This window comes from Pleurodeles waltl, chromosome 11 (genome assembly GCF_031143425.1).
Source record: "Pleurodeles waltl isolate 20211129_DDA chromosome 11, aPleWal1.hap1.20221129, whole genome shotgun sequence".
Lineage (NCBI taxonomy): Eukaryota > Metazoa > Chordata > Amphibia > Caudata > Salamandridae > Pleurodeles > Pleurodeles waltl.
In genome coordinates this window covers 268,230,469-268,253,106 of record NC_090450.1, presented here as the reverse complement: position 1 = coordinate 268,253,106, position 22,638 = coordinate 268,230,469, and positions in this window count along the sequence as shown.

Sequence of the window (22,638 nt, the reverse complement as noted above, 5' to 3'; positions counted from 1 at the left end):
CACCCTCCGGTAGCTTGGCACGAGCAGTCAGGCTTAACTTAGAAGGCAATGTGTAAAGCATTTGTGCAATAAATCATACAACACCATAGCATAACACCACAAAAATACACCACACAGTGTTTAGAAAAATATATAATATTTATCTCTGTATCTTCAGGTCAAAACGATCAAAGTTGCAATATGAATTTGTAAAGATATCACTGAAAAGTGATATAAAGTGTCTTAAGTCTTTAGAAAGTAAACAAAGTCTCTTTCAAACACAAAGTACCTGGTTTCTGGTGGAAAATCTACTCAGAGGGCCACAAAGGAAGAGATGCGTGGAAAAAGGGTGTGTGCGTCGATTTCTCCCCAGCACACACGGACTTGCGTCGTTATTTTCCACGCGGGGAAGTCGAGTGTCGTTTTCCGGCGCACGGACAGTCTCTTTCTGTGGGTCGCGGGGATTACCAGATGTCCCAGGTCTGTGCGTGGATTTTCCTGCTTGTTTTCCGGCTGCGCGTCGTTCTGCGGGGCTGTGCGTCGAAGTTTCGATCTCACGGCAGGCGTCACGTCGATTTCTCCTGCGGAGTCGGGCGGCGTTGTCCTTGCGAGGCCGTGCGTCAAAGTTTTGATCTCACGGCAGGCGTCGCGTCGATTTCTCCTGCGGAGTCGGGCGGCGTTGTCCTTGCGAGGCCGTGTGTCAAAGTTTTGATCTCACAGCAGGCGTCGCATCGATTTCTCCTGGGGAGTCGGGCGGCGTTGTTCTTGCGAGGCTGTGCGTCAAAGTTTCGATCTCACGGCAGGCGTCGCGTCGCGTCGATTTCTCCCGGGAAGTCGGGCGGCGTTGTCCTTTGCGAGGCCGTGCGTCAAAGTTTCGGTCGACCCAAAGGCGTCACATTGATCTGCGTCGGTGTGCGGCGTTTTTCTTGCCGCGGAACAAGCTGTGCGTCGTAAAGTTCGCTGCACGGAGCGTCCAAGAGGAAGAGAGAAGTCTTTTTGGTCCTGAGACTTCAGGGAACAGGAGGCAAGCTCTATCCAAGCCCTTGGAGAGCACTTTTACAGCCAGGCAAGAGTTCAGCAAGGCAGCAGGCCAACAGCAAGGCAGCAGTCCTTTGTAGAAAAGCAGACAGGTGAGTCCTTTGAGCAGCCAGGCAGTTCTTCTTGGCAGGATGTAGTTTCTGGTTCAGGTTTCTTCTCCAGCAAGTGTCTGATGAGGTAGGGCAGAGGCCCTGTTTTATACTAAGTTGTGCCTTTGAAGTGGGGGTGACTTCAAAGAGTGTCTAAGAAATGCACCAAGCCCCCTTTCAGTTCAATCCTGTCTGCCAGAGTCCCAGTAGGGGGTGTGGCAGTCCTTTGTGTGAGGGCAGGCCCTCCACCCTCCCAGCCCAGGAAGACCCATTCAAAATGCAGATGTATGCAAGTGAGGCTGAGTACCCTGTGTTTGGGGTGTGTCTGAGTGAATGCACAAGGAGCTGTCAACTAAACCTAGCCAGACGTGGATTGAAGGGCACAACAAGATTTTAGTGCAAAGAAATGCTCACTTTCTAAAAGTGGCATTTCTAGAATAGTAATATTAAATCCGACTTCACCAGTCAGCAGGACTTTATTTTACCATTCTGGCCATACTAAATATGACCTTCCTGCTCCTTTCAGATCAGCAGCTGCCACTTCAACAGTGTATGAGGGCAGCCCCAATGTTAGCCTATGAAGGGAGCAGGCCTCACAGTAGTGTAAAAACGAATTTAGGAGTTTTACACTACCAGGACATATAACTACACAGGTACATGTCCTGCCTTTTACCTACACAGCACCCTGCTCTAGGGGTTACCTAGGGCACACATTAGGGATGACTTATATGTAGAAAAAGGGGAGTTCTAGGCTTGGCAAGTACTTTTAAATGCCAAGTCGAAATGGCAGTGAAACTGCACACACAGGCCTTGCAATGGCAGGCCTGAGACAAGGTTAAGGGGCTACTGAGGTGGGTGGCACAACCAGTGCTGCAGGCCCACTAGTAGCATTTAATCTACCTGCCCTAGGCACATGTAGTGCACTCTGCCAGGGACTTACAAGTAAATTAAATAGTCAATCATGGATAAACCAATCAGTAGTACAATTTACACAGAGAGCATATGCACTTTAGCACTGGTTAGCAGCGGTAAAGTGCGCAGAGGTCAAAAGCCAACAACAACAGGTCAGAAAAAATAGGAGGAAGGAGGCAAAAAGTTTGGGGATGTCCCTGTCAAAAAGCCAGGTCCAACACCATCCCAAGATGGTTGTCTTTCCACAAAATGAAAGGGAACTGTTTTTCTTAAAATAAAAAAGTATGGACTTAGCGTGACCCTCGGATCTCGCCCACTGCACCCACTGGTATAGTTAGTGGTTCAGATCAGGATCCTGTCAGGACTGGGTGGATTATAAGAAGAGTGATTTGGTACTGCATGAAGAATATAAAGAATCTGTTTCTGTCACAGAGCAATGGAACAAAAGAATCGGGGTTGACAGGTTGTTTAGTCAAGTCATTTGCATCCCAAAGACAAAGCGCCTGATTTAGAGTTTGGCGGACTGGTTACTTCATCACAAAAGGTGTGGATATCCAGTCCACCGTCTCACAATTCCTATACGATATAATGGGGTCAAAATACGGCGGAAGGGACATCCTTCATGTTTGTGACGGAGTAATCCCATCCTCCAAACTCTAAATCAGGCACTTAATCTTTCACTTAAATATATTTAGTGTTTTTACTTTGAGGGAGTAGTGTAGATCACATGCCCGATAGAGCTATCCGAGCTACCCAATCACGTTTTATACTCGTAGATGAAGTAGGGTACATATTGTTCAAGCCAATTTCACTGAAGGACTGGTTGACTACTCACAACAATAATGCATAGCTTGTGAGTGGTGACTTACCAAGTGCATCTAGATATTTGGTGGTTATGTGAAGTTAACTCACCATATATGCTACACTAAAACGTTAAGTAACTTATCTATGAATGCAGTAGGTGTGTTTATGTTGATGGTCTCCATAACGTGAAGAGGATTTCCTGCTCTTGATTGGTTCCAATGTTGACTCAAAACTATTAGCTTTGTCTACTTGACAGAGTATCTGCCATGTTAATGGAGGTGTATATTAAATATGATAGGATGTAAGTTAGTTCTTCCCTCTCATTTGAATTTCACACGTATTAATATAAAATATCCACTATGTAATACTGAAAGTCATGCACAGTGAAGTGAAAAGCCACATGCCAATGTGGGTACCCTCTAATTAATAGCATCTCTACTCAACAGGTTTATAATAAAAGAGAATGATGGACACTCACCCACACAAGGTGGCATGCTTCACCATGGGGTGCACACCTTACTGCAGACCAAGGACTATGTGTGCTGTGGTCTTCCCAGATCTCCTTTGCACATATCAAAAGGTATAGTGGGCCCTCTATTAAAGGATTTGTTGCTTTTTTATGGTGTATGGGAGAGTATCTGTGACTTCTCCTCCCTTTGGTCTTCTTTTGATCTCATGCAATGGGCCATACTTGGATACTCATGTGTCTTGTTAGGTAAAATTACTTACTTTATTGGCACCTCCCTTCCACAGGTTTAGATTTATTTAAGATATGATAGGACCCTTCGTGTCATTAATTTTTTGATATGTTTCTGTCCCTACATCTTCCTCAAATTGCCAAGGAATTAGTCCGGACAATGAACCCCACTTCCCTTCCCCTTCTAGGCTATCCCCTACTATGGGCTGAGGTATGTAAGGAATGTATGATGTATGTAAGGAACTAAAAGGAAACCGACACATGTTGATAGGATAAACAGTTGAATTGTTCCATTAGCTTTAATTCATCTGCGAATATCTTGGGAAATGAGTTAATCATTATAATACAGTGATGGCTAATAAGGGTGGAAGGGGCGGGTGTGCACCCTGAATATTGAAACTACAATATACGTGGGACAATATATCAATGGAAAAATATTGACAAGTCTAGATTTTCTATACTTTCGCTATACATATATCTTCACGGTAAGTAGACAGATGTTGAGTTAGGAATAGTAAATCTATACTTTCCTATATGCACTTACCTTTCAGTTTTTTGCCCTTCATTATTCTGACTTCTGAAGTGTTGTCCCACTATATTGCGGGTGTTGATCTTCAGTAGTACAATCGAAGGGAAGGGGTGGTGGAGTTCCCTCTCTCTAACCACTAGGAATGGGAAGGTGTGGATACTGAATCTACACATTTAATCTATACAGAAAAGCAAACAAAGCCCTGTCCTTGTACACAGTAAAATGAATTTGTCTTTTAGCTCCCTGTCGGCTGACATCTTCCCCACAAGACTCCAAGAAAATGCTAATCTCTGTAATGGAGATCAAGATGCCAGAACAAAATAGAGCAAGAACATTGCTGTCATGGACACAGTCCGAAAAGAAGTCTCTGCCCCAGTGACACATAGTAAGCATTCAAAGCCAATGCCAGGCCTCCAGAATATTCACCTGCATGGTTAGACCCATCCCAATTAATAAAGAAATTAAACTGGTTTCTGAACATGAACAAAAAGAGGACTAGGAAACATTTGCGACTGGCTTGTATTTACAATGGGGAGGGCTAAGGGGTACAATAATAGTAAAAACAAAACTGCACTTATTTTATGGGTTCCACCTCTCCTCTTGTGATCTCTCCTCTCCTGGAAGCTCCAACACAGAACCCAGGAAACTGCATTGGCCAGTCTTGGTGCTGCTTTCATGCTGGCAACCAGCATGAAAGATGCATCAGGATTGGAAGGAACGGCCTCTCTCAGCGCTCACGAGAGCACTGGAGGCCTATGTTTTCTCTAACCCAGTTGTCTTAAGACAGCTGAGTTAGAGAAGTTTAAAAAGTGCATGTCTGGCTCGCCATCGCAAGATGCTCAGACATCGGGACATGCACACTTTAAACATAGTGCACAGTTCCCTGCTGCTACTCCACAGCAATTGCCCCACCCCAACCTGACACTCGGTTAAGGACAGGGTGCTGAAAAAGATGCTAAAAGATGCGAAAAATGCTAATATATAAAGTTTATTACCATTTTATTTTTCAATTCTGGGAGCATTTTTTTAGCAGGGCAATGCTCCTCCACTCTTGTGGAGGGGCTGCCCTGCTAGGGAAACAGGATCTCCTCAGAGCCCATCACAAATGCTGCAAACGCAAAAATAAATGTGAAGTCAGGTAGACACTGAGAAGTGGCCAGTGACCAGTGAAGGGTCTCCTTCAAGGAACCAATCACCCAGGCCTCTAGAGAGTTTAGGTGTTTTCTCCTTGTGTCCAGTAAGTGGCCTAACATTTTATTTAAAGGGCTGGTTCAACTACCATGACTCAGTCTTATATTGAAAGAATACTGACAAGGAATAAACCTAGGGGTGTGAAAGTTTGGCTGGTTTATGCCTCTGAGGGGCTAATTATTGGCTGTACAAAATGTATAGACATCGAATTTAGAGAGATGAACGCATGCACAGACCCATTCCTCCCCACCTCCAGATGCCATTTTCTAACTGTTTTTAATTGTACAGAGACGTAAAGGAGTGGCTACAGGAGCTGTCGACCAGTAGCAGAAAAATGAAGAAAACCTTGTAATTTATATTATCCAACATAGATAATTTTGCGGAGGGACAGCTTTAAGGTGGTTCCACTGGTGAGCAGCACTTGGCGCTGACCTGTGGGTGGGGTCACTGACCTCAGGGGGGGGGCGCTGTGTGTACGATTTAAAAGCACCTGCTTCAGAGGCCCATATTTATACTTTTTGACGCTAAACTGCGCTAACGCAGTTTAGCGTCAAAAAATTTAGCGCCGTCTAACGCCATTCTGAAGCGCCATGCGGGCGCCGTATTTATGGAATGGCGTTAGCCGGCGCAAGCAGACCGGCGCTGCCTGGTGTGCGTGGAAAAAAAACACGTAGACCAGGCAGCGCCGGCGTTGGGAAAAAATGACGTTAGGGCGTCTTAAAATGGGGCAAGTCAGGTTGAGGCAAAAGAATCGCCTCAACCCGATTTGCGCCATTTTTTTACGACCCCCAGACGCCATTTCATGACTCCTGTCTTAGTAAAGACAGGAGTCATGCCCCCTTGCCCAATGGCCATGCCCAGGGGACTTGTGTCCCCTGGGCATGGTCATTGGGCATAGTGGCATGTAGGGGGGCACAAATAAGGCCCCCCTATGCCACCCAAAAAAAATTAAAAAATATAAAAAATTATACTTACCTGAACTTACCTGAATGTCCCTGGGGTGGGTCCCTCCATCCTTGGGTGTCCTCCTGGGGTGGGCAGGGGTGGCAGGGGGGGGTCCCTGGGGGCAGGGGAGGGCACCTGTGGGCTCATTTTCAGCCCACAGGCCCCTTAACGCCTACCCTGACCCAGGCGTTAAATAGTGGCGCAAATGCGGGGTTTTTTGACCCGCCACCTCCCGGGCGTGATTTTTGCCCAGGAGTATAAATACGACGCATTTGCGTCGCCGTCATTTTTTTAGACGGGAACGCCTTCCTTGCATCTCATTAACGCAAGGAAGGCGTTCACGCAAAAAAATGACGCTATTTGCCAATACTTTGGCGCTAGACGCGTCTAACGCCAAAGTATAAATATGGCGTTAGTTTTGCGACGAATTTGCGTCGAAAAAAACGACGCTAATTCGGCGCAAACGGAGTATAAATACGGGCCAGAGTTCTTTGTGCATTCAGCTTTCGGTAGCAATAAAAATGTCAAAATAATTAATGTTACTGCTAAAGAGAGAGCTTAGATTTTGTCTAGTTGGGAGTTTTGACTCGTCATAAAGTAGTGCAGAGGGTTAATATTCCTGCTGCAAAGAACGAGTACCTACAGATCACATCTGTATTTCAGGTGGATAGCTGAGTGTATTAGTAAAGCCAGCCTTTACCAGTGCTATGAAACAAATGAAATGAATGAGAGAGCGGGGCTATGGAGGGAAGGGCAACAATTTTGCCGCGTGGTGATAAGGGGTTCCGAGGAGGAGGTCATGGGAGGAGGCGCCAGAAAAGTGTGTCGCACTCGGCGTCATCAGCGTTAAAGCCGATCCTGATGTTCTAGTAGATATAAGTGTGGAAGAAAAATCAGCCCACGTTAACCTACTTTAAAAATGTCGCAGTCGCAGCATCAGTGACTGCAGACTGCGGTTGGGCCCTGGGACATATTGTTATGATATTATGAAATCGTCACCTTCACCTATTCAAAGGCTGTGGTTGGGCTCCAGCGCTGATTTAAAAGCAGATTATACAATAACATTTTCACAAGTTCCAGCCGCAAGCTGACATTTCGTTGAAAACAAAGTGACATGCGGTTCAAACCATTCCACAGGGGTTGAGAAACGTCTGGGTGACTTGCGTTAGAGGAACAGCTTCGACAATTTTAAAGAAGCTAAGATCAGCATAATTGTGCCAACAACAGACATCAGTTATCAAGTCTCTCAGGCCCTGATTTAGGAAAAGTGGTGCTGCATTCAATGCAGCGCCACTTTTCTTGCGCCCCCTACTGCCACCATGTGTGCATTGTATTTAATATAGGCGCACCATGGCACAGGGTAGGGGCAATACCATCAACAGTTTTGATGCTATTGATGTACTCTGCAGGATTAGTGCGAAACATTGGCGCTAATCCTGTAGAGTACACAGGGACCCATAGTGAACAATGGTAAGCCCCCTTTTAATGCCTGCACTGTGCAGGCATTAAAAATAGCCAGCAAAAATGGTGCAGTGGAATCTCTTAGATTCCACTGGGTCATCTTTGCAGTCCCGCTAACGGGGCAACGCCCCCTTTGCATACATTATGCATGGGGAACGCATATTTTGGCACAAGGGGTTACAAAGTGGCACAATGCATGCATTGCGCCACTTTGGAAATATGGTACGGCGATTTTGGCCTCGTTGGGATGTTAGTGTAAACAAAATAGCTAGGCCCTCTCAGATCAGGGCTAAATGTACACTTCAGTGGATTATGGAAATCTTTGACCGGTCTTCAGAAAGATAAATGTGTGTATGGGAATTGGGTGAATACACTTACTGTGTGTGCCACTTGGGAGTCAGTTTCATCTGTCTCATCATAAACGTACAATGAGTACATAAGCTTGAAGTGTGTAAATAAATCGTTTCTGTCTTTGTTAATTAACTCTCAGCATTTAAACGGTTGCTGTTTTTGTGTTTTTGTACAAGTTGATACCAGATATTACTGTCTGTTGTCCGCTAGACTTCTTAACCGAGCCACAAAGCCTTTGGCTGCGTATTGAGTAGTAATTCGAACCCTAAATAATTATTGGCTGTACAAAATGTATAGACATCGAATTTAGAGAGATGAACGCATGCACAGACCCATTCCTCCCCACCTCCAGATGCCATTTTCTAACTGTTTTTAATTGTACAGAGACGTAAAGGAGTGGCTACAGGAGCTGTCGACCAGTAGCAGAAAAATGAAGAAAACCTTGTAATTTATATTATCCAACATAGATAATTTTGCGGAGGGACAGCTTTAAGGTGGTTCCACTGGTGAGCAGCACTTGGCGCTGACCTGTGGGTGGGGTCACTGACCTCAGGGGGGGGGCGCTGTGTGTACGATTTAAAAGCACCTGCTTCAGAGGCCCATATTTATACTTTTTGACGCTAAACTGTGCTAACGCAGTTTAGCGTCAAAAAATTTAGCGCCGTCTAACGCCATTCTGAAGCGCCATGCGGGCGCCGTATTTATGGAATGGCGTTAGCCGGCGCAAGCAGACCGGCGCTGCCTGGTGTGCGTGGAAAAAAAACACGTAGACCAGGCAGCGCCGGCGTTGGGAAAAAATGACGTTAGGGCGTCTTAAAATGGGGCAAGTCAGGTTGAGGCAAAAGAATCGCCTCAACCCGATTTGCGCCATTTTTTTACGACCCCCAGACGCCATTTCATGACTCCTGTCTTAGTAAAGACAGGAGTCATGCCCCCTTGCCCAATGGCCATGCCCAGGGGACTTGTGTCCCCTGGGCATGGTCATTGGGCATAGTGGCATGTAGGGGGGCACAAATAAGGCCCCCCTATGCCACCCAAAAAAAATTAAAAAATATAAAAAATTATACTTACCTGAACTTACCTGAATGTCCCTGGGGTGGGTCCCTCCATCCTTGGGTGTCCTCCTGGGGTGGGCAGGGGTGGCAGGGGGGGGTCCCTGGGGGCAGGGGAGGGCACCTGTGGGCTCATTTTCAGCCCACAGGCCCCTTAACGCCTACCCTGACCCAGGCGTTAAATAGTGGCGCAAATGCGGGGTTTTTTGACCCGCCACCTCCTGGGCGTGATTTTTGCCCGGGAGTATAAATACGACGCATTTGCGTCGCCGTCATTTTTTTAGACGGGAACGCCTTCCTTGCATCTCATTAACGCAAGGAAGGCGTTCACGCAAAAAAATGACGCTATTTGCCAATACTTTGGCGCTAGACGCGTCTAACGCCAAAGTATAAATATGGCGTTAGTTTTGCGACGAATTTGCGTCGAAAAAAACGACGCTAATTCGGCGCAAACGGAGTATAAATACGGGCCAGAGTTCTTTGTGCATTCAGCTTTCGGTAGCAATAAAAATGTCAAAATAATTAATGTTACTGCTAAAGAGAGAGCTTAGATTTTGTCTAGTTGGGAGTTTTGACTCGTCATAAAGTAGTGCAGAGGGTTAATATTCCTGCTGCAAAGAACGAGTACCTACAGATCACATCTGTATTTCAGGTGGATAGCTGAGTGTATTAGTAAAGCCAGCCTTTACCAGTGCTATGAAACAAATGAAATGAATGAGAGAGCGGGGCTATGGAGGGAAGGGCAACAATTTTGCCGCGTGGTGATAAGGGGTTCCGAGGAGGAGGTCATGGGAGGAGGCGCCAGAAAAGTGTGTCGCACTCGGCGTCATCAGCGTTAAAGCCGATCCTGATGTTCTAGTAGATATAAGTGTGGAAGAAAAATCAGCCCACGTTAACCTACTTTAAAAATGTCGCAGTCGCAGCATCAGTGACTGCAGACTGCGGTTGGGCCCTGGGACATATTGTTATGATATTATGAAATCGTCACCTTCACCTATTCAAAGGCTGTGGTTGGGCTCCAGCGCTGATTTAAAAGCAGATTATACAATAACATTTTCACAAGTTCCAGCCGCAAGCTGACATTTCGTTGAAAACAAAGTGACATGCGGTTCAAACCATTCCACAGGGGTTGAGAAACGTCTGGGTGACTTGCGTTAGAGGAACAGCTTCGACAATTTTAAAGAAGCTAAGATCAGCATAATTGTGCCAACAACAGACATCAGTTATCAAGTCTCTCAGGCCCTGATTTAGGAAAAGTGGTGCTGCATTCAATGCAGCGCCACTTTTCTTGCGCCCCCTACTGCCACCATGTGTGCATTGTATTTAATATAGGCGCACCATGGCACAGGGTAGGGGCAATACCATCAACAGTTTTGATGCTATTGATGTACTCTGCAGGATTAGTGCGAAACATTGGCGCTAATCCTGTAGAGTACACAGGGACCCATAGTGAACAATGGTAAGCCCCCTTTTAATGCCTGCACTGTGCAGGCATTAAAAATAGCCAGCAAAAATGGTGCAGTGGAATCTCTTAGATTCCACTGGGTCATCTTTGCAGTCCCGCTAACGGGGCAACGCCCCCTTTGCATACATTATGCATGGGGAACGCATATTTTGGCACAAGGGGTTACAAAGTGGCACAATGCATGCATTGCGCCACTTTGGAAATATGGTACGGCGATTTTGGCCTCGTTGGGATGTTAGTGTAAACAAAATAGCTAGGCCCTCTCAGATCAGGGGTAAAGGTACACTTCAGTGGATTATGGAAATCTTTGACCGGTCTTCAGAAAGATAAATGTGTGTATGGGAATTGGGTGAATACACTTACTGTGTGTGCCACTTGGGAGTCAGTTTCATCTGTCTCATCATAAACGTACAATGAGTACATAAGCTTGAAGTGTGTAAATAAATCGTTTCTGTCTTTGTTAATTAACTCTCAGCATTTAAACGGTTGCTGTTTTTGTGTTTTTGTACAAGTTGGTACCAGATATTACTGTCTGTTGTCCGCTAGACTTCTTAACCGAGCCACAAAGCCTTTGGCTGCGTATTGAGTAGTAATTCGAACCCTAAATAATGAAGGTGCGGCATGTGGAAACCAAAGCTTTTGTCTTTGTTCACAATATGATGCTGGCCCTATTGTACCATAACGGATCCCCAACGCAATATTAGACTCAGTTGAGAAGTTTGGCACTCTTTCCACTAATAAGATGAATGGCCCATATCTGTCTGAAGAGGGGTTATCTGGATGATTGACATTTAGTTACAGGGATGTGGGAGCACATTGTTAGCATAGCAGCCCCAGTCCCGACAAGTGCCTTGTGGTCAATGCAGTTCATTGTTATTATTATTACTGAAAAGTAGAAATTGCTTGTCGGTGTTAGCGCAGCTAGTACCGGACAGCTTTGGACACGTGTTTCATGGTAGTTGAGATTTATGAACAGAGAGTAGTATTTATGTTCGGGTTTCATGGGATGCTGCTTATAGTTTTCAGGTCTCTTTGCTTCAGAGGCATATCAGCTACACATCCCCATAATGATCCAGTCATTTAGAGATGATTCACCAGGGGGAGGGAGCATGCTCACACTATATCTGCATCAGCCCTACCAAGTGCACTGTGGTTAATGGAGTTCATTATAAATATAAAGGCTCACAAGTAAAAATTATTCTACATCTTTTTACCTGTATTGATAATAATTGCGTCCACTCCCTGTGGAATTTATTTCCTCTTTTTCCAATGATTGCTTTATGACTGTACATGTATCACTTACGTTCATTTCCTATGCCAATAAACTAGCCATTGTATTCAGGTTGCTTACTAATAATGTATTTAGAGAGGGGCTTGTTCTTTCATTATAAATTAAAGAAGCCTATTATAGATATATAGAATCTAGCAAGTTTTCGTCTGATTATCACTTGCCATTTCCAAGCAAGCTTCTTGAAAGATATATTTTGGCAATGCTTGTTTATGACCTTCTCTCTCATGAACATCTCAGTATTATCGATTGGTTTCCATGCAGGCTGTGGCACTCGTTCTTTGTTTCAGTTTTATAGGATGTCATGAATATGAGTGAAGGGCATGCCTCCTGGATATCCCAGCAGCCTGTGACGTGATTGGCTCTCTTTCCAGATTAGCAGTGTTCCTGAGGCTTGGCAGGCCTGACGTGGCTTACTTCTCTGAGTGACTGCGTGATGCCCTACTAGAGTGGATGTGTTACTCTCTTTAAATCCTTCCTAACTTCACTTTTCATTGTGGTCTGCTTATTCAATTGCTTTTCAGGTTTGTTCATGGCGTGTGGCTGTGCCTCCAAGTTGGTTTTTCCCTGGTCTTTGGGTTTTACTTTTCATTCCGAGTTACATATATATAAATATACATCCTGAAACGGGTCGGAGAACATTATTAATTTTGTCTTTTTCAGTGCTTTTCTACTTGAATAAAGAACACTGGGACTGTAGCAAGTAAGTGGCTGCGACATTGTCTTCTTTTTAAGAAGTATTTTGAATGATTTATAGGGGTTCGTGACCCTGTTGCAGCCTGCCGTGTTGGACGCTGACTTACACGAATTTCTGAAGTATTATTATTATATAAATATACATAAAACCAAATAAGTAAACCGCTTGTATTTACAACTACATCTGCAATGTCAAATACAACCACTAACTCCTGCCTGTGACTTTGGTCCAGACCCTCGCAATTACCAGAAAGGACAGGAGAACATTCTATTATGGGCCTCTTTGTTTCAGCTCAATTGCTTTTCTAAATGTTGTTCTGTAATTGGCCGGATACAGGTCACTGATGAGAAGATTATTTATTTGCATTATTCTATTTTTTTTCTTGGCAGTGGCTTCCCGTTTACTTTTGTACCTAGGTTGGTTTATGTTGTTTTCTGTGCAACTTTCCAGTGCTTAATTCATAGAAGAAAAAGTGCAAGAGATACATGTTATTCGTAGTAGTGCACTGATGAATGTAAGGTTGCTGTGTTCATAGGAGCCCACAGTCAGTGCTGGTAAATGCCAAACATAAAATACCAAGGCTGCTCAGTCTTGAAGCCATTTTATGCCTCTTCCTTCATCACACCCACACGTCCTGTCCTCTTATCTCACTTTTCAGATTTATTTTTCATTCCTGATTTCTCCCTCTACAACTGCCTTCCTATCTTTAGATTCCTCATTCGTTATCCATTTTCTGTCTTTCTTTCTATTGCTCCGATGAAGAAAAAAACTCAGTTAAAGTTATGTCTGAGAATTAAACCAGTAACCAACAGCAATGTTCAAGTTATGGTTAGGACCGCAAACCAAAACTCGCACCACAGCCATGCAAACTATGTATGGCACCAGATGCACAGCTCAAGACCTCAACCTTGGTGTGACAAATGCAATTTCATATCTTATAAACAATCTTAAAATGAGATTAAGTATCACGGTACCATTAGCACTATGAAGAAAACAACTGCGAATATAGCATTATTTATTAGTTTGAGAATGTATTGTTATTTAATTATGTCGTGATTTTGAGCCTTTTTACTTATAGCAATAAATATTGTGAGGTCATAAGCACTACATCTGGTGTACAATTTACAATTTGCATGTGTGTTGTATGAAATATGGATAGAGGTCCTACAATAATTTGCAAGTTTTAATGTTTTTTTTCGGTTCTCCTTTCCACCTTAAGTCCACTTTAATTGTGCTTTTTCAGTACATTGCCAAGGATTTGTCTAAGCATCTGTTAATGTGTTATAACTGATCCTGCCACACGCAATAGTTCCCTGCGCCGAACCAACCAAGGAAATAGCGCAAGCCCAGGAGACAAGTGTAATTATCACTAGAGTTTGGGGTAGAAGAAATACTCCATGACAAACAACACAAAGGGTGAGCACACCTGATGTGGGTTGCAGAATTATGTTTTATATTAGGTTATGGCTTAAAATCACAGCCTGTTGTAAAAACATCTACGATAAAGCTCACAACTGCTGTTGACAATACATTAAACACCTGTGGATATCTAGGTTCTTCTCCATGTTCAATAGCTGTTATTCAGTGGTAAAGACAATTTCTGGGCATGTTTATCACCTGAAATTCACTAAGGATTTTGAGGCATTGCAGATTATTAAATAATGTAGAATGTATGAATGTTCCGTTCAGTAATTAAGAAAACTATATATATATATACCTAGATGCGTGAAGGGTTCATGAACAATAAGAAGCTCTTGCAGGGAAAAGCAGAGATCTGATTGGCTGCCAACACTTCAACCAGGAAGTGTTGGCAGCCATCTTGGGACTTGGCTTCAGCCAAGTCCAACACAAAAAGATCAACAAAAGAAAAGGGTTAGGGTCACCCTTACCCCTTAGCTCTGGTGCTATGGGGACCCCAGGGCAAAAAAGTATTTTTTTTAAAATGTTGGTGAAAATTTGTGGTGAATCAGCAAATTTGTTGCAAAAATCATTAAAAAACAAAACAAACAAACGCAGCCTACTGCACTTGTTTTTAAGAAGCCCCATTTTGGGCCAGGCCCGAGACATATTGAAATAAGGGATGGGAGCACATGGGCCCCCCTACTATGGCATTTTGATGCCCCGGGGACTCCTACTTCCCCAAGCTTATTTATAATGAATGTGGGGGGGGGCTGCCTTAAGCCCCCAAAGCCCTGGGGACCGCCACCTCACCAGGGCTCCAATAAAAATGCAATGCAGGGGGGCTGCCCGGCCTCCCTACTGCCCTGAGGACCGCCACCTCTCCGGGACTCCAATAAAATGTTTGTTGGGGGGCCGTGCGCCCCCCCACAGCCCCTGGGGACCACCACCTTCCTGGGGCGCCAATAAAATGTAATGCAGTGGGGATGGCCTGACCCCCCCCCCCCTTGCTGCCCCAGGGACCGCCTCCTACCCTGGGATCTAACCAAATGTAATTGGAGGGGGCCATGTGAACCCCCAGGGGTGACCTCCCGTGGCCCACCACCTCCCCAGGGCTGAACTAAAAGAATGAAGGGGATCCGTTGCTATAACTCACGCTCTCGCCATGCACTGTTAATTACCCCAGATATTACAGCACTTATGACATCTTTTATAACATCATTGATGATATCTCTGTAACATTTGTTGTAAAATTATTCATTAAAGAACTGTGCATGTTGGGGGCTTGAGTTATACTTACCTTAGGGCATGTATCACAGTTACTTTAAATAACTATAACTGGTGAATTTATAAGGTTTTGTATGAGTAAATTCAGAACCTAACTATAACATGCCTATCCCCTTTGTTTTTTTAAGTGAATATATATATATGTATACATATATATATATACATATATAAATATATATATATATATATATATACATATATATACAGGGAGTGCAGAATTATTAGGCAAATGAGTATTTTGACCACATCATCCTCTTTATGCATGTTGTCTTACTCCAAGCTGTATAGGCTCGAAAGCCTACTACCAATTAAGCATATTAGTTGATGTGCATCTCTGTAATGAGAAGGGGTGTGGTCTAATGACATCAACACCCTATATCAGGTGTGCATAATTATTAGGCAACTTCCTTTCCTTTGGCAAAATGGGTCAAAAGAAGGACTTGACAGGCTCAGAAAAGTCAAAAATAGTGAGATATCTTGCAGAGGGATGCAGCACTCTTAAAATTGCAAAGCTTCTGAAGCGTGATCATCGAACAATCAAGCGTTTCATTCAAAATAGTCAACAGGGTCGCAAGAAGCGTGTGGAAAAACCAAGGCGCAAAATAACTGCCCATGAACTGAGAAAAGTCAAGCGTGCAGCTGCCACGATGCCACTTGCCACCAGTTTGGCCATATTTCAGAGCTGCAACATCACTGGAGTGCCGAAAAGCACAAGGTGTGCAATACTCAGAGACATGGCCAAGGTAAGAAAGGCTGAAAGACGACCACCACTGAACAAGACACACAAGCTGAAACGTCAAGACTGGGCCAAGAAATATCTCAAGACTGATTTTTATAAGGTTTTATGGACTGATGAAATGAGAGTGAGTCTTGATGGGCCAGATGGATGGGCCCGTGGCTGGATTGGTAAAGGGCAGAGAGCTCCAGTCCGACTCAGACGCCAGCAAGGTGGAGGTGGAGTACTGGTTTGGGCTGGTATCATCAAAGATGAGCTTGTGGGGCCTTTTCGGGTTGAGGATGGAGTCAAGCTCAACTCCCAGTCCTACTGCCAGTTCCTGGAAGACACCTTCTTCAAGCAGTGGTACAGGAAGAAGTCTGCATCCTTCAAGAAAAACATGGTTTTCATGCAGGACAATGCTCCATCACACGCGTCCAAGTACTCCACAGCGTGGCTGGCAAGAAAGGGTATAAAAGAAGGAAATCTAATGACATGGCCTCCTTGTTCACCTGATCTGAACCCCATTGAGAACCTGTGGTCCATCATCAAATGTGAGATTTACAAGGAGGGAAATCAGTACACCTCTCTGAACAGTGTCTGGGAGGCTGTGGTTGCTGCTGCACGCAATGTTGATGGTGAACAGATCAAAACACTGACAGAATCCATGGATGGCAGGCTTTTGAGTGTCCTTGCAAAGAAAGGTGGCTATATTGGTCACTGATTTGTTTTTGTTTTGTTTTTGAATGTCAGAAATGTATATTTGTGAATGTTGAGATGTTATATTGGTTTCACTGGTAATAATAAATAATTGAAATGGGTATACATTTTTTTTGTTAAGTTGCCTAATAATTATGCACAGTAATAGTCACCTGCACACACAGATATCCCCCTAACATAGCTAAAACTAAAAACAAACTAAAAACTACTTCCAAAAATATTCAGCTTTGATATTAATGAGTTTTTTGGGTTCATTGAGAACATGGTTGTTGTTCAATAATAAAATTAATCCTCAAAAATACAACTTGCCTAATAATTCTGCACTCCCTGTATAGGTGCTCACTAAAAAAACAAATGTTAAAGTGATGTCATAGTTAGGTGAAAATGTCGCAACTATAGCTCTTGTCCCCAGCATGCAGTGATGTCATGAATGATGTAATTTCAAATGTCGTTATTCAAGTTATGAGCACATCAACCTATATGAAGAAAACCTATTGGTGTTGTCAAAAACTCAGCAGAATAATTTATCAATATCCATATTCCAAAGTAATCCTTAAAAATACATCTGACAATGCATATAAATTACAATCACAAAAATATTTCAAATAAAGCATTTCTATTCAAACCAACTCTAAATGTAAGCGTCTTTCTTTAACACTCTTCAGGCCCACTTCCATAGATCCAACCACAAGAGGTCCCCGCACTCCAGCTGAGAAACATACAGCTCCAGCTCAGAGTGCTTTAAAAATAATGGTAAGCGCTCTGATGACATCTCAAATTTCATCATCCATGATACTGCTATTAAGATTACTTCATAAACCCTTACATTGTGTAAAAAGGAACGTTGCAAGTAAAGGACGTATAATCATATACACCATAGAGTTACTTTGTGTACATGTGTAGGTGCGTAGAACAGAAACAGCGTAATCTTTGGAGGCAAGTCTGTTGTACATGTTGAAAGTTACATGGTGCACTGTTTACAAATCAGTTAAGTTTGTGGTTAAAGTAATACTTCATGTTAAACAAGGCAATTAATGAGCGCACTTAATGTGGGTTGCTGAGGCATGCTTCAAATTACATTGTGGCTTAAAGCCAAAGCCTTTTGAAAAATATTTGTGAGAAAAGCAAAAGTTTCTTTTAGCATTAAATCATCCCTCAGTGGGTGCCTGGGCACATTGTCATGTTACATAGCTGTAAGAAAGTGCTAAAGAAAAATTATTTGTAGGTTCGATGTTTATATGGTGTGGACATTTATTTCCTGAACTTTGTTGAAGATTTTGAGATTTGCACATGTTTGAAGAATGTAGGCGCTAGCGGAGTCCTGGTTAGAGATTTCAACATACATTGAGATTGTAAGCATGGATCTAAGGTTGTATGTCATTGTGCTCATTTGAGGGGTGTGTAGGATATTTTTAGGAACTACAGATGGTTGTCCAACGGGCCTGGCTGGAGGTGTCTTATCAGTGGCAAGTGCACACATGTCAACCTCTCAACTTAGAATTGTGGGTTATGTAAAGTCTTCAAAAGAGTGATTATTTTAAGATGGATAGAGTAGAGACACTTTCTGTGAGGGTGCTCAAGATTTAAAAGTGGGTGATTAAAGCCTATAGAACCATTTTGTTTGCTAGGTGGGTCAATGCAAGCTAAAAAATAATTCACCAAATGTAGGTGTCTTACCAAGTACACTTCTTGCCGTGTAAGTGGTCGAAGATCATGTCCATTATCATTTGATTGGCATATGTACAGCTTGTTAAATTTAGATTCACAGACCCTTTAAAATGCTGTCACAACTGCATGATCTCATTAGTGATTTTATCAATGAGGTAATTTGAAATGTCATTAAAGAGGCCATCAACGATGTCATTTAGCATGTCATGTGTCATTTAATATGTGAGGTCAGAAGCAGATCATAATGTGGCACAAGCTGTAGTTAGTTCACTAATCAACAAATGGAAAATTTCAATAGTTTTTTTCTTATTTAAGAATATTAGCTCTGATCTCTTTTCAACACCTAACCATAATGTAACTTTGACCCTTGTTTTTTTTCAGTGAATCCCAGTTTTTTTAACATAAGCTAATATCTTATTACCATACATAACTAAAATGTCACTTTTGCTTTTTTCAGTGAAACTTTCTTTTGGAATGAGTTGTTAGGGTTGCATCTGATGTAACAGACACTATAAATGTATGTAGACACAAAAACATACACACCTGTAGACAAGCACAGATACACACACATGCACAAATATATGCACATGTGCATACACCTACAACCATACAACCTAGAATACATTTTGACCCCTTTGTCTTTTAAGCATCTCAGAAGTGACTGGCCTAACACATTTAAGGAACAATCCATGGTTGACTTCTGCGATATTTTGCTATAGCATATAACCCACTGCTGGGGGCTCTTCTGGTTGTTACAGGCCCTGAACCCGAGTTATAGGCCTGAGCTGTAGACAAGGTAGAAAACAATAATGGCAACCATTATTAATGCTGAGCTACTTCATTGTCTTCAGTGGAGCTCCCGTCATTCCAATAGTCTAATACAAGACATGCGGCTCTTACCCATTCTTTGTTCTTAGCAGGGCCATGGCTGTTAGCTGTTGAACATTCACAGCAAGAGTTGGGAAAACGGGCTGAAGTCAGCCCCTGGCCCTTCCAAGCTTGGCTGAGATGCTTTTTGTAGTTCAGCCAAGCCAGAGAGACACAGGTGCTGAGCAGCATGCACCCCTCCTTCCTTCTGAAGGCCTAGTGACACTGAGCTACAGGAGGAGGGGAGGGTGAAGGCTGCCTTTGTCCTTCTGAACAGCCTCTGCCTTTTGCCTTACTCTGCCTAGTTAATATATTTTTGGGAGTCAGGGGAAAGACATAGGCAGAGGCTGTGTATTAGGACATTGAGATGTTGACAGCAGCGGGCCTATACCAGTTCATGTAGACCGCTGCTGCTCCATTGTCTCCAACTGAGCTCTCAACACTTTAAAGTTCTAATATAGGACATCCAGCTCCTACCAGTCCTTTGTTCTTAGCTCAGGCAGTAAAAGAAAGACCTGATGGTGCCAAAGGTTCCAGACTTTGCATCATTTAGAATACTGTCTTCAATGGAGCCACATTTTGAAGTGAATGAAAATCAAAATCCCTTGGCAGGAGCTTGATGGTGTTTCTGAAATTAGTTGGTGGACCTGTGCCACTTTTGCTAGCACAGATGTTTTAATTAGAGTTATTAATGAGTGTTTATGTATTTTGAATAATGTGTTTATGTAGAAAATAAAATAACTTAGAAAATAATGCACGCATTTAAAAATGTGACTTCGAAGAATGAACACCAATGTTCACGAAATGTACTAATTAATGATTAATACATATGAAATGTTGAAAGAGTGTTAGATTAATGCAGTAATATACTATATTAAGGGTTATGAAGTATGCTTTAGCTTTATTAACTGTAGGCCTTAACTTAGCAAGTGTCTTGGCCTATTTTGCAAGGCCTCATGTAGAAGAACTATTTCTTAGCGTTTCAAGCCCAACATGCCAATGCTAATTCGAGGGTAGTTAAGGGGTTCACTAATGACGCAAATAGAAAAATGACTGAATCTATGTTTTGTTGAACTGACACGTTAATGACACTCTGCTGAAGTTAATCTATGCTGATGCCGTGTTACGTTCTAATAATTGTGATTCTTGCTTTGATGAAGTCTTATTCGAGTTGCCAAATTATGACAATGTTGATGAGCGTTTTGCTATTGAGATTAATAAATTTGCTATTAGAATTGTAACCAATAGAGAATAAATATCACTAAAACTTACTAAACTGGTGTGGTTATTCATGACTGAAAGGTCATGGTGGTTTCTGAGTTTTATTAATGTCTTTGACTAAAGTGAATTGTCTTGTGATATTGAAATTTGATGACGTTATTGATATATTGATTGTTATGTTGATTAGTTATCTCGTCCTAAGGTGTCTTCAATCAGGGTCAAAAGATTCATCGGCCTAAAACGAGTCCCAAAGTGAGTAAATTGGTCATAAAGGGACGCGTTGACAGTTCCATACCGAGGATAGGTATAATGTGATAAACTGTTATTTCTATGCATATTTGCTTTTCCTTTCTAGGTACCAAATGTGCTGTCTTTATCTATGACTCTATCGTAGTTAGATGTTTTCCAAATTTGTGCTACGAAATTGTTTTGCATCAAGCCCAACATGCTTATGCTAATCTAGTGTTAATTTGAGGAATCTGGTTTATGACGAAAGAGACTAATGTTTGATGGATATCTCTGCTTAACTACATGTATTACATCTCGTTAACGCAGCTGACACTGCTATTGATTTGTACTGTAACTTTAGAATGTATTGTAGTTCAAGCTTTGACTAGATTGCGTTTCTTCCGCCGCTCTGGATAACCAGTGTTGTTTTTGTATGTGTTTCATTTTAGTTTGAGATTAATCTACATGACCTTAGCATTGTTAATACAGGGAAATAAACATTCTAAACCTTTACTAAAGGTGTGGTTATTCATGACTGAGAGGTCATGATGTGTGATAATTACTGACTCCATAGATTATTGATTTTATTGATTACCAATGATAGGTTGAGTATCGTGTATTGATTATTGCTTATGTACTTGAGCTGTGGTAAGAACTTCTTAATTGCAAGTCAAAAGGTTCATCAACCTATTCGCGTCCCCTTGTAGGTATACTTATTAAGGTCTGATGCGATAACAGTTATGACAGCAGACTCCTTAAGAGTTTGCCATAGATGTCTGGTACAGAGTGATGACAGTTATGATAGCAGTTTGAGTTGGTCCTTTCGAGAGTCACTATTATTGAGATTTGGATTTTTTCAATGATGATAATTGGAGAGAAAATGATGTTCCCTTAAGCCCATAAAATGACTTTCCCAGATCCTCAATCCTGCTAATGGTTGTTTGGGGATGTTCTTGGCGTTCTAGTGATAGAATGAGTGAATTAGGTTGCGCTTGCACAGCTTATGCAAATTGCAGGTGAATGGAGAGGTCTGTGAGGGTTTTAGGGAGTTTTTGTACTACAAATGAAGTTGTAGCAGAAGTGTGCGTACTCCACAGTGTGCGAGTAGGGAATTTGTCGAACTTCATATGTGTGTGATGCTTTGTGCTCAAAAATTGTCCATGTGGTTGTTGATGAACGGACCCTGAGTGGTCTAAGACTCTGGAGTATATTGAAAAGTGTATGAGACACTTGGTTATATGTCCTAATTTGTCTGGTTTCGTAGGTTAAGCGGGCGTGGTCAATAAGTCAGTGTGTGAAGACTGAGAGAAAATTTCGACTTAGAGTTGACGAGGAAAATAAGGGAGACCGAGAAAGAGGAATAGGAGTTAGTATGGAAAGAGCAATGAGTGAAAATCCATAAGGTTTCTGAAGCGATTGTATTACCTTTCCTGTAGTAAACCAGCAGATTTGTTTTTGGGTTTTGTTTTTTGATTAGTGCTTGATAATATTTTGCATTAGTTTTGTGTGAATTGGAGATTAGGAGGACAAGCTGCAAGACTTTGTCAGCCGCAGTACATGTGGGGGTGATGTCATTGGAACCGCCCCAGGATAGGTCGGTTAGTGAGAAGAGTCACGCATGAATTGGCAGCTGTCCGTGAGAGGCAATTGGTTGAGAAGGTGGGTGAAAGGAATCTTGATATTAAAAGTCACTTCCTGATTTGATTTTGAATAAGCAAAAAGTAGAAAAGATGAAGTTTTTCAAAGCATTGAGAAGTGCCCTAAGGGGAGATATGTATATTACAGCGAATGTAGGCAAACCTACACCACCAGAAAATACACCGGCTTACATTGTATTGGAAGAGAGGGGTGTCGCGCATTGTCTTTGGTTAAAGCAATGGTGCAAATTGACAGAGAAAGGTGGGAGCTTAGCGTTTACTATGAATGGGACGTTCAATTTGAGGGTTTTGGAGCATTTACAGATGGCGCTATATGAATCGAAGCCCCTTCCGAGACCAGCACAGTTTGAGGCATTAGCGGTTTGGCAGTTGGTAGCC